The sequence below is a fragment of the Nicotiana tabacum genome, chromosome 17 (assembly GCF_000715075.1).
Source record: "Nicotiana tabacum cultivar K326 chromosome 17, ASM71507v2, whole genome shotgun sequence".
NCBI classification, from domain to species: Eukaryota; Viridiplantae; Streptophyta; class Magnoliopsida; order Solanales; family Solanaceae; genus Nicotiana; species Nicotiana tabacum.
This window is the reverse complement of record NC_134096.1, coordinates 68,143,976-68,157,629: the sequence shown is the minus strand read 5'-3', so window position 1 is coordinate 68,157,629 and position 13,654 is coordinate 68,143,976. Positions and strand designations below refer to the sequence as shown.

The 13,654-nt window shown below is 42.0% G+C and overlaps 1 non-coding gene across 1 annotated transcript; it reads left to right on the top strand.

Moving 5' to 3' along the window:
* Positions 1-4,478: 4,478 nt before the first annotated feature.
* On the top strand, positions 4,479-4,585 carry LOC142172209 (small nucleolar RNA R71). The gene has a single exon (XR_012701585.1). It is a non-coding gene; the product is annotated as a small nucleolar RNA R71 (small nucleolar RNA).
* The last annotated feature ends 9,069 nt before the right edge of the window (positions 4,586-13,654 follow it).

Genomic DNA, 13,654 nt, shown 5'->3' with positions numbered 1-13,654 from the left:
ACATGCCTTCCCGAACACCAATTTATACGGCGACATGCCAATCGAAGTTTTGAAAGCGGTACGATATGCCCAGAGTGCATCATCTAACTTTCTCGCCTAATCCGTTCTTGTAGCATTCAGTCTTTGTCAAAATGCTCTTTATCTCTTGGTTCGAAACTTAACTTGCCCACTCGTTTGTGGATGATATGGGGTGGCAACCTTTTGGCATACATCATACTTTTCTAACAACTTTGCGAAGGATCGATTATAGAAGTGAGTGCCTCCGTCACTGATTATTGCCCTTGGAGTGCCAAATTGGGTGAATATATTCTTTCTCAAAAAACCAATTACCCCCTTTGCATCATTTGTAGGGAGCGCTGCAGCCTCCACCCATTTTGACACGTAGTCCACAGCTACGAGTATGTACTTGTTTCAATATGAGCTGACGAAAGGCCCCATGAAATCGATTCCCCATATATCAAACACTTCTACCTCCTGAATTGGGTTCATAGGCATCTCACGTCGGCGGGAAATATTCCCGGTTCGTTGGCATTCATCACAACCCTTCACCCATAAGTGTGTATCTTTGAACAATGTCGACCAGTAGAAGCCCGACTCCAGCACTTTCGCAGCTGTCCTTACTCCCCCGAAATGGCCACCATATGGTGACACGTGACAAGCCTACAAAATAGAAGATTAGTCTATCTCGGGGATACATCTCTGGATCATGTTATCAACACAAATCCTGAACAGATAAGGCTAATCCTAATAATACATACGACAGTCACGAAAGAACTTTTTCTTTTGAACAGAGGAAAGGCCATAGGGAACAATACCGCTTGCCAGGTAGTTTGCAATATCTACATACCATGGCTCTACCTTAAGACTCGTGGCTAGTAGTTGTTCATCCGGGAAAGTCTCCACAATCTCTTCCACCTCAACCTTCTTTTCGACTCCTTCCAGCCTAGACAAGTTATCAGCCACTTGGTTCTCCGTTCCCTTTTGGTCACAGATTTCCAAGTCAAATTCTTACAGCAGTAGCACCCATCAAATCAGGCGCGGCTTTGACTCCTTCTTATCAATTAGGTACCTGAGAGCAGCATGGTCAGTATAAACAATTACCTTCGAGCCTATTAGGTATGACCTGAATTTGTCAAATGCGAACACCACTGCTAGCATCTCCTTCTCGGTCACTGTGTAATTTAGTTGGGCACCACTCAAAGTTCTACTTGCGTAATATATTGGATGCATGACTTTGTCTTTGTGCTGCCCGAGCACTGCTCCCGCATCATAGTCGCTTGCGTCACACATCAGCTCAAATGGTTGCTCCCAGTCAGGTGCAACTATGATAGGTGTTGTCACCAACCTCTTCTTCAATTCCTCAAAAGCTACCCTGCAGTCATTAGAAAACACAAAAGGGTGATCCTTTTCAAGCAATTTACACAAGGGGTAATCAATTTTGGAAAAATCTTTTATAAACCTTTTATAGAACCCGGCGTGGCCAAGGAAACTTCTTATTGCTTTGACAGAAGTGGGTGGTGGAAACTTTTCTATCACATTAACCTTTGCACGATCTACCTCAATGCCCTTACTCGACAATAGGTGCCCCAAGACTATACCTTCCTGTACCATGAAATGGCACTTTTCCCAGTTGTGCACCAGATTAGTCTCCACACATCTTTTCAGTACTCTTTTCAAATTCTTTAGGCAATCATCGAATAAGTCTCCCACCACCGAGAAATCATCCATAAAGACCTCCATGATGTCCTCTACCATATCAGTGAAGATGGCCATCATGCACCTTTGAAATGTGGCGGGTGCATTGCATAGGCCGAATGACATCCTCCGGAAGGCGTAGATGCCATATGGACAGGTGAATGAAGTTTTCTCTCTATCTTTCGGGGCAATGGAGATTTGATTCTACCCCGATTATCCATCCAGAAAGCAAAAGTGGGACTTCCTAGCCAATCTATCTAGCATTTGATCAATGAACGGTAATGGAAAGTGGTCTTTTCGGGTGGCTTTGTTCAATCTTCTGTAGTCCATACAAATTCGCCATCACGTGACTGTTCTTGTTGATATCAACTCATTATTCTCATTTTGCACTGCAGTCATCCCACCTTTCTTAGGCACACATTGGACTGGGCTGATCCAGTTGCTGTCGGAGATGGGGAAAATGATCCCCGCATCTAACCACTTTATCACCTCCTTTTTCACAACTTCCTTCATGTTGGGGTTCAGCCTTCTTTGATGTTCTCTGGAAGGTTTGTGTCCATCTTCCAGTAGAATATTATGCATACAGAAGGCTGTGCTGATACCCTTAATGTCTGCAATGGTCCAACCAATTGCAGTTTTGCACTCCCTCAATACCTGCAAAAACTATTCTTTCTACACATCTAAAAAACCAGATGATATAATAGCAGGTAAAGTTGAGTTAGGTCCCAAGAAATCATACCTGAGGTGAGGTAGTAACGGCTTCAGTTCCAACTTTGGTGGCTCTTCTATCGATGGCTTAGCTGGAGGAATTTTTCTTTCTTCTAAGTGCAGAGGCTCAAATTCGAGATCTCTTTTCCAAAACCCTTGTCCTTCAAGAGCCAGCACACACTCCGCCAAATCCTCTCCATTTACTTCATTTAAGTTCATGAGACAGGCTGCTAGAGGGTCTTTAGCGTTCAATGTCTCATCTTACTCCTCCAAAATTACATCCACGGCTTCTATTAGAGACCAGTTAGAAAATTCACTTGGTCGTCGCATAGATTTCTGCACGTTGAATGTTATTTCTTCATCATTTAGTCTCATTTTGAGCTCTCCAGTTTCATAGTCAATTAAAGCTCTCCCAGTGGCCAAGAATGGTCTTCCTAAAATTATGGGAATCTCTTCGTCAACCCGGCAGTCTAGAATAAAACAATTTGCTGGGAACACAAACTTCCCAACCTGTACTAATGCATCATCAAGGATACCAGAGGGCCTCTTCACTGTCCGGTCGGCTAGCTGTAGTAACATGGACGTGGGTCTAGCTCTTCCAATGCCTAACCTATTGTAGATAGACAAGGGCATCAAGTTTATGTTTGCCCCCAAATCACATAATGCTTTAGCAAAAGCATAACTGCATATCGTGCATGGGATTGTGAAACTCCCTGGGTTTGACAACTTCTCAGCTATGGGTCTCATCATGACTGCACTACAGGTCTGTGTCAATATAACAGTGGACAGGTCTTGGAGGTCGAATTTGCGAGACATTAAATCTTTCATCATTTTGGCATACCCAGGAATTTCCCGCAACGCATCAATCAGTGAAATGTTCACCTTTATTTGTTTCAACATCTTCATGAATTTCTTATATTGCTCGTCCTTTTGATATTTGGCCAATCTCTGCGGTAATGGTGCTGGAGGTCGCTTTTTTCCTGTGATTTGAGTTTTTTCCTGCTTCTACTATCGTTTCTTGTGCTACCTCAGTCTTCTTCGCAACCTCTTTTTCTTTGCTTATGCTCTTTTGTGCATGTTGTACCATCACTTCCGTTAATCCTGTTGAATCATCTATCTCAATGGGTACTGGCATAAGTGTTTCAGTAGGTCAGCTTTTGCGAGCAATCTCTTGCTCCGGATCTAGGTCTCTACCATTTCGTATACTCACTGCCATAAGCTATTTTGGGCCCTGATCTTTTGGATTGACTTGTGTGTCCGCAGGTAACGTCCCTTGGGGACAATTATTTAGAGCCATAGAAATATGTCCTAATTGAATCTCAATACCCTTTATCGCTGATTCATGTGAGTCCACTCACTCTTGCATTTTTCCAGTGGACCCAATCAGTTGTTGCAACATTCTGTTGTTGTTCTCCAGCATTCCCTTAAGTTCAGCAAACCCATTATCTTGTCTCACAATCTGTTCTTGTTGAGGTTATTGATAAGCCAACTATTGATTTTGCTGGTTGTAACCCTGTTACCTTTGGTAAGGCACCACTTGACCCTGTGGTCACATAGCTCTAGGATTGTTGTTGTTATTGTACTATTGTTGTGCTGGTCTATATTGTTGATTCTATTGTCCCCAATTCTGACCACCTTGCCTCTGTTCCCCATAGTTGGCTACATAGTTCATATCTTCCTGATAGTGCTAGTTGTCACCTTCTGCACTCCACGAGCATACATAAGGTTGGTTAATGCATGGTGTACATAAGCCCCCATTAGTTGCGTCAACTATGTGTACTTGCTGCTTCTGGCCTGATTCATCGATATTTTTGGTGAGGATACTCATTTGCGTCATTAGAGTGGTCATATTTTCAGCTATGGAGTTGTTTGGGTCCAAAGCCACTGAGTGAACTACATGAGTGATCGTAGAGTCTCTTGTCATCCATCCTGAGTTTTGGGCCATCTTATCAAGTAGGATCTTGCATTCTCTGAATGTTTTGCTCAAAATCGCTCCACCTGCTGAAGCATCAACATTGGCCGTTAAGCCGTCTGCCAGTCCCATATAGAACCTCTGCCCCAACATCTGATCTGGAATGCCATGATGTGGACACTTAACCATCATGCCCTTGAACCTCTCCCACGTTTCTTGTAATGATTCTGTCGGTCTCTGCCTGAAGCTCAATATATCATCAATTTGTTTGGCAGTTTTATTGGGTAGGCAGAACCTTTTCAAAACTTGCTTGACTAATTCCTCCCAAGTAGTGATGGAATTTATGGGGAGTGAATTAAGCCAAGTCTGAGCTTCTCCTGTCACCGAGAATGGAAACACCAACAACTTTATAGCTTCCGGTGTCACATTAGGTTGCCTTTGCGTGACACATATCGACATGAAATTCTTCAGATGTTGCTAAGGATTGATAAGTAGGGATTTTAACCACTTATTTGCTCTCTTTTATTTGCGTTTTAGCTCAATAATGCTTAAAGGTATTCCCGAAAACTAATAAAATGTGCTTTTGTATAGGAACATTGGGAAACGAGCCAAAGGAGTCAAAATCAACTCATAAAGGAGTCAAAAGTGTACAAGGACCAAAACAAGGCAAAAGTCCTACAGTGCGGACCGCACAATACTGAGTGCGGCCGCAAAACAATGGAAGATCCATGTCAATTTTCTTTCAGAGTATGCGAACCGCACGAATATTGTGCGGCCGCAGAAGAGGAGATTCAGAGAGCTGGTTTTGGGTAAGTTGAAGGACTGCGGACCACATCATAATTGTGCGGCCGCAGAATGACAAGTGTAACCACACTCAATATTATGCGGCCCACAGAAGTCAAAGATCAGAGAGATGGGATTTCAAGTTTAAGAAAAAATGCGGACCGTACCATTTTTGTGCGGCCGCATAATCAAGAGCATGGCCACACTCATTTTTATGCGATCCACAGAAGTCTCACACAACCAGAGCTTAAGATCAAAGAGTGCGGTCCGCACTATAATTGTGTGGCCACAGAAGCAAGAGTGCGGCCACACTCACAAATGTGCGGTCCACAGTAGTTGAAGGAATGCAGCCGCAATCCAGAATTGTGCGACCGTAGACCTATCAAGCCAAGTCTCGTTGTGCGGACCACACACATAATTATGCAGCCGCACAACCTCCGCAGGGACATATTTGTCAAATATTTTCAGTTTAGTATAAATAGAACCTTTTGTCATTTTTAGGGTAAATTTTGTTTTAGGAGAGCACGTGAGCCATTTTCGTTTACTGTTTTGAGTAATATTGTACTAGATTAGCTTCTAAACATTAGATTTCCTTTCCCTAATCAATTATTATGCATTCTATCTTAATTTCTTCTTGTATTTCTTCATTTTTCATGAGTAGCTAAATTTCTAGCTAGGGCTGTGGTCCAACCCTAGTGTGGGTACTTAATGGGTGTTTGATTTAGGATTTGTTTGTGATTGGGTCAGTGATATTTAGCCTAGTTCTTTCTTGAATTCAAGAATTAATGGTTACAAACATTGATTCATGCCTAATTGACTTAGTCTCTACTTGAGAAAGAGAGACTAAGTCTAGGAAAACTTGGCTAACAAGAAATTGGGGTGAACTCAAGAAATTGATAGCCCCAATTAAAGGGTTGAATCTAGAGATAGTAAGACCCGACTTGAGCAGTTATCACTTGTTTTATGCAATACCCATTTGGACTTGAGAAAGCCAAATTGGGCAAAACCACTTAAACTACCGAGAGGTATAAAGTGGGTAATTGTGTGTGATTGCTATATTACAACCCCAACCAATCAGGCTTGTCCTAGAGTTTTCAACCCATTAGGTAACCACCTAGGTGGAAGTCACGAACCTAGATCTTTTATCATTTGGAAAACAACCAAAACCAAAAATATTGTCTTCTAGTTTTATAATTGCAATCAATAGTCTAAAGTAGAAGTAGAAACAACAAACAAGAATATGGAAGTGTAATCTAAGGTATATTGTACAATTACACTAAATATATACCTAATCCCAATTCTAACTCCCTAAGGATTCGACCCCGACTTGCGTTGGGTTTTATTATTGCTTCGACTGCCTCACTACCTATATTTGTGGTGTGAGTTTGGGCGACATCAATTTTTGGCGCCGTTGCCGGGGAGTTAAACGGATTTAGCTATATATTTAAGTTTTTGTGTGATTTGTCTTCTTTTCCTTCCGAGTCACTAATTTTCTTTTTGAATTGCTTATAGGTACAATAATGGCTCTCAACAATGAGCCCATTGGTAATTTTCCATTGGGGGAGGAAGTGGACGATGAGCAAGGAGATGAGGTTCTTCCCGAACCTCAAGAAAATAGGCGAGGCCGACCGCCTAATGATAATGTTCCCGTCCCTCCCCCACCTCTACCAAGAGCGACAACGCACCGGGTGTTGCCGAACGAGGGTTATGCAAGTGCTATAGTCCCACCCCGCATTAGGGCGGGCAACTTCCAAATCACTAACGTGATGCTTACACTACTTGAGCAATGAGGATTCTTCACCCGGGCTCCAAATCAAAATGCTTACAAACATCTCAAGGGGTTTGTCGATACTTGTTGGGGGAGCAAGCAAACCAATGTTTCTGAGGACGCGCTGAGGCTGAGGCTATTTCCTTTCTCTTTACGGGGAAAAGCATTGGACTGGCTAAAGAGATTGCCCAATAATTCCATCCATACATGGGATGAGTTGGCCAAAATATTCATTGCCAAATTCTTCTCTCCGGGGCACATGGCTGCACTACGGGATGAAATTCTAGCGTTCAAGCAAGAGTCCAATGAGCCATTGCATGAGATTTGGGAAAGATATCGTACCATGGTTAAAGAGTGCCCAAATAATGATATGACCGAGGCCATGATCCAACAAACCTTCTACAGGGGGATCAACACAACAAATCAATGTGTGGTAAATCAACTCGTCGGCGGGAACTTCATGAACACACCTTATGCCGAAGCTTGTGAAATTTTGGATGAGATGGCAGATACCTCATCTGCATGGCAAAGTAAGGCCAATGTTCCGCAAGGTGACCCCAATGTCATTCACCTACACAAGGAACTACATGATCATAGGCAAGCTATCACAGAGTTAACAACCACAATGAACCAATTGGCCAAAGCTCAGCTGCAACAAATTCAAGGTCCAAAACAAGTGAATGCGATGAAAGGTGTAAATATGATGATGAACAAGAGATGGCAAAAAGGTCAACAAGGGCAAAGCCGTACAGAACAATTCATGCAAGATGATAGTGGGTATGACCAAGGTGATTCATATATTGAGCTAGAAGAAGAAGTGCAATACGTCAACATTTATCAAGGTCAAAGAAACATTGCTCAAAATCAACAACAATGGAGATCACAAGGAAATCAAGGAAATTGGAACAACCAAGGCCACCAAGACAATTAGAGTGGTGGCAAAAACAATCAAAGCAATTGGAATAATCAAGGAAACCAATACAATTGGGGTGGCAACAATCAAAGTAATTGGGGAGGTAATCAAGGAGGGTGGAACAACAACAATAACCGGGGGTCGGGGTTTCAAAGGCCCCCGATGTTCCAACAACCGAGCAATCCACCCCTATTCTTCTCAAGGCCCGAGCCCGAGCTCTTATAACAATGAGATGGGACAGATTGAAAGTATGTTCAAATAAATGATGGAGAAAAATACCGACTCCGATGCTCAATTTGTCTCCCACAACACTTCAATCCGTAATTTGGAGGCTTAACTTGGCCAAATCTCACAAACATTGAACACTCGTCCGAAGGGGGCACTACCAAGTGATATAGTGGTGAATCCAATGGGGGGAGAATAATACGGGACATGCTATGACCATGATTACGAGAAGTGGAAAGGTGGAGATGCAACCACCTCAAATCAAAGAAGAATTATGGATGATGATGTTGTAGTTCAAGAAGATGAAATTCCAAGCAACGTGGTTCAAGCTAATGACGAAGTGAGAATTGATATTGATGAAAATGTGGAGGAGACGCAAGAAGAGGTGAACCCGTCTAGGGAGCACATGATTGACATACCGGAATCGGTAGTGCCAAAGGCTAAGGCATCAATGCCAAGGCCTCCTCCTCCATACCCCTAAAGGCTTGCAAAGCAAAATAGTGAGAACCAATTCAAAAAGTTTATTGACATGATGAAGAGTTTGTCTATCAATGTACCATTGGTTGAGGCGTTGGAACAAATGACGGGTTATGCAAAGTTCATGAAGGACTTGGTCACCAAGAAGAGGTCGATGAATTGCGAAACTATCAAGATGACACATCAAGTGAGTGCTATTGTGCACTCAATGGCTCCTAAATTGGAAGATTCGGGTGCTTTCATGATCCCTTGCACTATTGGGAGCGCCAACTTTGCCAAAGCTTTATGTGATTTGGGGGCAAGTATCAACTTGATGCCCTACTCCGTGTTCAAAACTTTGGGAATTGGGCAACCAAGACCCACATCTATGAGGTTGTAAATGACGGATCAGACTATGAAGAGGCCATTGGGAATTATTGATGATGTGTTAGTCCGTGTTGATAAGTTCATCCGTCCAGCAGACTTTGTGATCCTTGATTATGAGGTTGACTACGAGGTGCCTATTATCTTGGATAGACCTTTCCTTGCTACGGGGAAGGCTCTTGTTGATGTGGAAGCCGGTGAGCTCACTTTCCAGGTGGGTGACGAAAAGGTGGTTTTCCATGTGTGCACATTGATGAGGCAACCAAATAGCAATGAAGTCTGTTCATTCATGGATTTAGTGACCGAAGTAATTATTGATGATGCTAGTGCTGTAATGAATGTTGAGGATACCTTGGAAGCTGTGTTGCTAAATCATTATGATGATGAGAAGGAAGGATTTGTGGAATGTGTCAATGCTTTGCAAGGAATGGGGTCATATACTTATGAACCCCGATAATTGTCCTTAGATCTTAAGAACCGGAAGACTCCTCCAACAAAGCCCTCAATCGAGGAGCCTCCCACTTTGAAGTTAAAGCCTTTGCCTTCACATCTCAGGTATGAGTTTCTTGGCCCTTGTTCCACTTTACCTGTTATTCTTTCCTCTTGCTTGACTAACGCGCATGTAGATTATACTTTGGCGGTGCTCCAAAAGAGGAAGAAAGCGATAGGCTGGACATTGGCAGACTTTCGGGGTATAAGCCCCGCCTTTTTCATGCACAAGATTATTTTGGAGGAGGATGCCAAACCTTCTGTGGAGCATCAAAGAAGATTGAATGAAGCAATGCAAGAGTTAGTGAAGAAGGAGATAATAAAGTGGTTGGATGCCAGGGTTGTTTACCCCATTTCCGATGGCTCATGGACTTCTCTGGTGCAATGTGTCCCAAAGAAAGGGGGCATGACTGTGATAACTAATGACAAGAATGAATTGATCCCCACAAGAACTGTCACCGGGTAGAGAGTGTTCATGGACTATAGGAAGCTCAACAAAGTAACTCGAAAAGATCATTTTCCGCTTCCATTTCTTGATCAAATGTTGGATAGGTTGGCCGGACGCGCTTTTTATTGCTTCCTGGATGGATACTCCTGCTACAATCAGATTCTTATTGCTCCTGAGGACCAAGATAAGACCACTTTCACTTGTCCATATGGTACCTTTGCATTCTCGAGGATGCCATTTGGGTTATGTAATGCGCCGGCAACTTTTCAACGGTGTATGATGGCTATTTTCACTGATATGGTGGAAGATATTCTTGAGGTCTTAAGACAAAGTAATAAAGTATAACTTGAAATAAAGAAAGCTTTACTTTGGAAAAAGCTTTTCAAAACCAAAATTTTACTCTTATGCTTCAAACGAAAAATCCCCTCTCAAGTGACCCACCAAATCAAGACTCAACGGAATATTTTCCTTTTCCTCTCACCAAAATCACAAGATCTGGCCGGGAAAGGAGCTTACTAATGGAGTCGGGTCAGAGGGTAACAAGATCAGACCGAAAACTACTTTGGAGATTTTAGAGAATATGATGAGTAAGATCGAAATAAATGGCTAAACCTCACGTATCTGAAATGAAAGTCAGAGATGGCCGAAAAAATCCGCCGAAGAAGTGGATGCCGAAAAAAGCAACTGGAAAAGGTGGTCAGAAAAATTCGCCGGAGTAGTGACTGCCGGAAAAAGCAATCGGAAAAAGTATTTGAGTCTCTACCGAGATCGTAGAGGCTCTGATACCATGTGAATTATGTAAATGTATTTCACTTCTTACTTCAAAAGAAAGATTACACCTAAAATATATACATAAAGCTAGAGACATAATTCAAAAGTGTATCCCTAATATCATGGCTTTTACCCACAATCTTTGACTATACCATCAGATATAATCTAACATACAATCTAATTTTGAAATATTCTCTGACAAAATCTAAGTCTTAACAGAATTGAGAGTGAAACTTTGATGGATTTTGGTAGACAAAACTAAGAGGCATTGAAGAAAGATGGTGTAGAAGAAGTCATGTTTGCTTCTGTTTCTTCTTAAAATTGAGAAGATAAAAATAACTTTTATGAGAAATTACTGGGTGCTTCCATTTGTTTGATTGACATTGTGCTTACTTCTTTTTTGCTTTCTTTTTCTACCGCAGTACTATCACGACCCAAAATTGACCTAGTCGTGATGGCACCTAACTCAACCCGTCAGGTAAGCCAATTAATAACTATCCAATTAAATTAATATTTGACAGACTCTAATACACTCCCCAAGGATTGGTAGTACAAATCATGAGCTTCTAAGATTAGATTTTATAAAGCTAGTATGAAATAAATACATCATCTATTCGAAATGTACATAAACAGATTCTTATAAATCTAAGGCTACCTTGAACAAGAGGCAGCTACAACCGGAACACAGGTACATCTTCAAATCCAGCTCCCGTCAATCTCTACAACATTAGCATCCAACATCTACACGCAAGGTGCAGCAGTACAGTATGAGTACAACCGACCCCATGTACTTAATAAGTAACAAACCTAACCTAGGGTTGAAAGTAGTGACGAGCTAGAACAAAGGTCGGGTCCAACACCAATAGCCAACAACCGTCCATAACAACGTAAAGCAAGGAATAAAAGAAGTAACTCATAGATAAAAATACTCAGCTTCATTATGATTTCTGAAAATAGTTCTGCCTTTCAAGTATATCAGTGAAAACCCAAATCGTTTACCGAAGTTGCCAAGAATATGAGTAAGTTTGAAAACAGTAATTTTCTCAAAAATTATTTCAATAATAAATAAGATGTTTCATTTTCTTTTCAGATAGCCAGTGTAAAATGCATCACTATGCCCATATGTCAATATGTGTGAGAAATCATGAATGATGTGATATCGTACAGCATGAGAAAAATGTATCTTTATGCCTATATGTCATGTGTGCATGCCAATGCAACGTATCCGTGAGATGAACTCATGTACTCACACTCTCAGAGTACTCAATCTCATTGTCTCACACTTTTCACTCATCATGCTCGATCACTCAGTACTGTATATGGCCACTCCGGCCCAGGGAAGATCCATCCCGAAATATATACATCAACTTACCATCAGTCACTCAGTACTAAGTAGGATCAATCCAACCCGTGGGGAAGATCCATCCCCAGGTATAAATGCTTCGGATAAGATCCATGTCCAGAGAAGATCCATCCCTCAATATAAATCAACCGCGCTCACTTGGGGTGTGTGCAGACTCCGGAGGGGCTCTTTCAGCCCAAGCGCTATCATAAATTAGTATAACCACTCTGGCGTGCAGCCCGATCCCATAAATGTCACTCATAATCAGGCATTCGGCCTCACTCAGTCATCAACTTCTCCAGTCTCTCGGGCTCACAATGATATGAACTAGCCCAAAAATAATGATATGATGTATCAATAAATAACAATAGAGAGTGAGATATGATATGCAATTTAATGAATATAACTGAGTATGACATTGCAATGTAAACAAATAACTCAACAGCAGTAATGACCTCAGTGGGTCCCAACAGAATAAGCATGTAGCCTAAACATTGCTTCTAACATGAATCATAGCTCGATAACTCTAGTACGTTGGAATTTCATGATTACAGACAAGTTCAAGTAACTACACAGTACCACAGAAATAACGGAATCACAGTTCACACGGTGCACGCCTACACACCCGTCACCTAGCATGTGCGTCACCTCAACACCAAACACATAACACGTATATTCAGGGTTCACACCCTCAGCTCTAAGATTAGAAGAGTTACTTACCTCGAACAAGCCAATTCTAATATCGAGCAAGCCAAGCGATGCTCCAAAAATGCCATCTCGCGCGTACCGGCCTCCGAACGGCTCAAAACTATCCAAAAGCAACTCAAATACATCAAATAAAGCCCAAGGAAACAATTCCAAAGGATAAAGATCGAATCCTTACTCAAAATCCAAAACCGGCCAAAAGTCACACCCGGGCCCATGCCTCAAAACCCGACAAAACTCACAAAATCTGACACCCCATTCAATTACGAGTTCAACCATACTAGTTTCACTCAAATCCGACTCCAATTCAATGTTCATAACTAAAAAATTCACATTATGAAACTTTAGGCTAAAATCCCCAATTTCTCTTTAAAATTCATCAACCAATAGCCAAAAATAAAAATAGATTCATGGAATAAGATCAAAACCAAGTGTAGAACACTTACCCCAATCATTGTGATGAAAATTGCTCCAAAGGTCGCCTCAATCCGAGCTTGGAAATGTTAAAATGAAGCTAAAATCGGGAACCCTTGTATTTATCATTCTGCCCAGCACTTTTGCATATGCGGTTAAATTTTCGCATCTGCGACCTTTATTTTTGCGGAAAAACTTCACTTTTGCAAAAAATAGCCTTGCCCAGCAACCCCCGCACCTGCGGTATTAAACTCTGCATCTTCGAAGACCCTCGCGCCTGCGCATCTGCACCTGCGCCCTTTTTTCCGCTCCTGCGGGCCTCCTCATCCAGCTCTCATTCCGCTTCTGCGACTGCATTGTCGCTTCTACGACCATCGTACCTGCGCAAACCAGTCGCAGGTGCGGTCACACCAGAACCAACAGCAACCAGCAATAACAACATGAAGAAAAATGATCTGAAATCAATCCGAAACACGCTCGAGCTCTTGGGGACCCCGTCCGAACATACCAACAAGTCCCATAACCTACTACGGACCTACTCGAGGCCTCAAGTCACACCTAACAACATCAAAATGACGAATCGCATCTCAAATCAAAATCTATGAACTTTGAACTTTCAAATTCTATATCTTGTGCCGAAA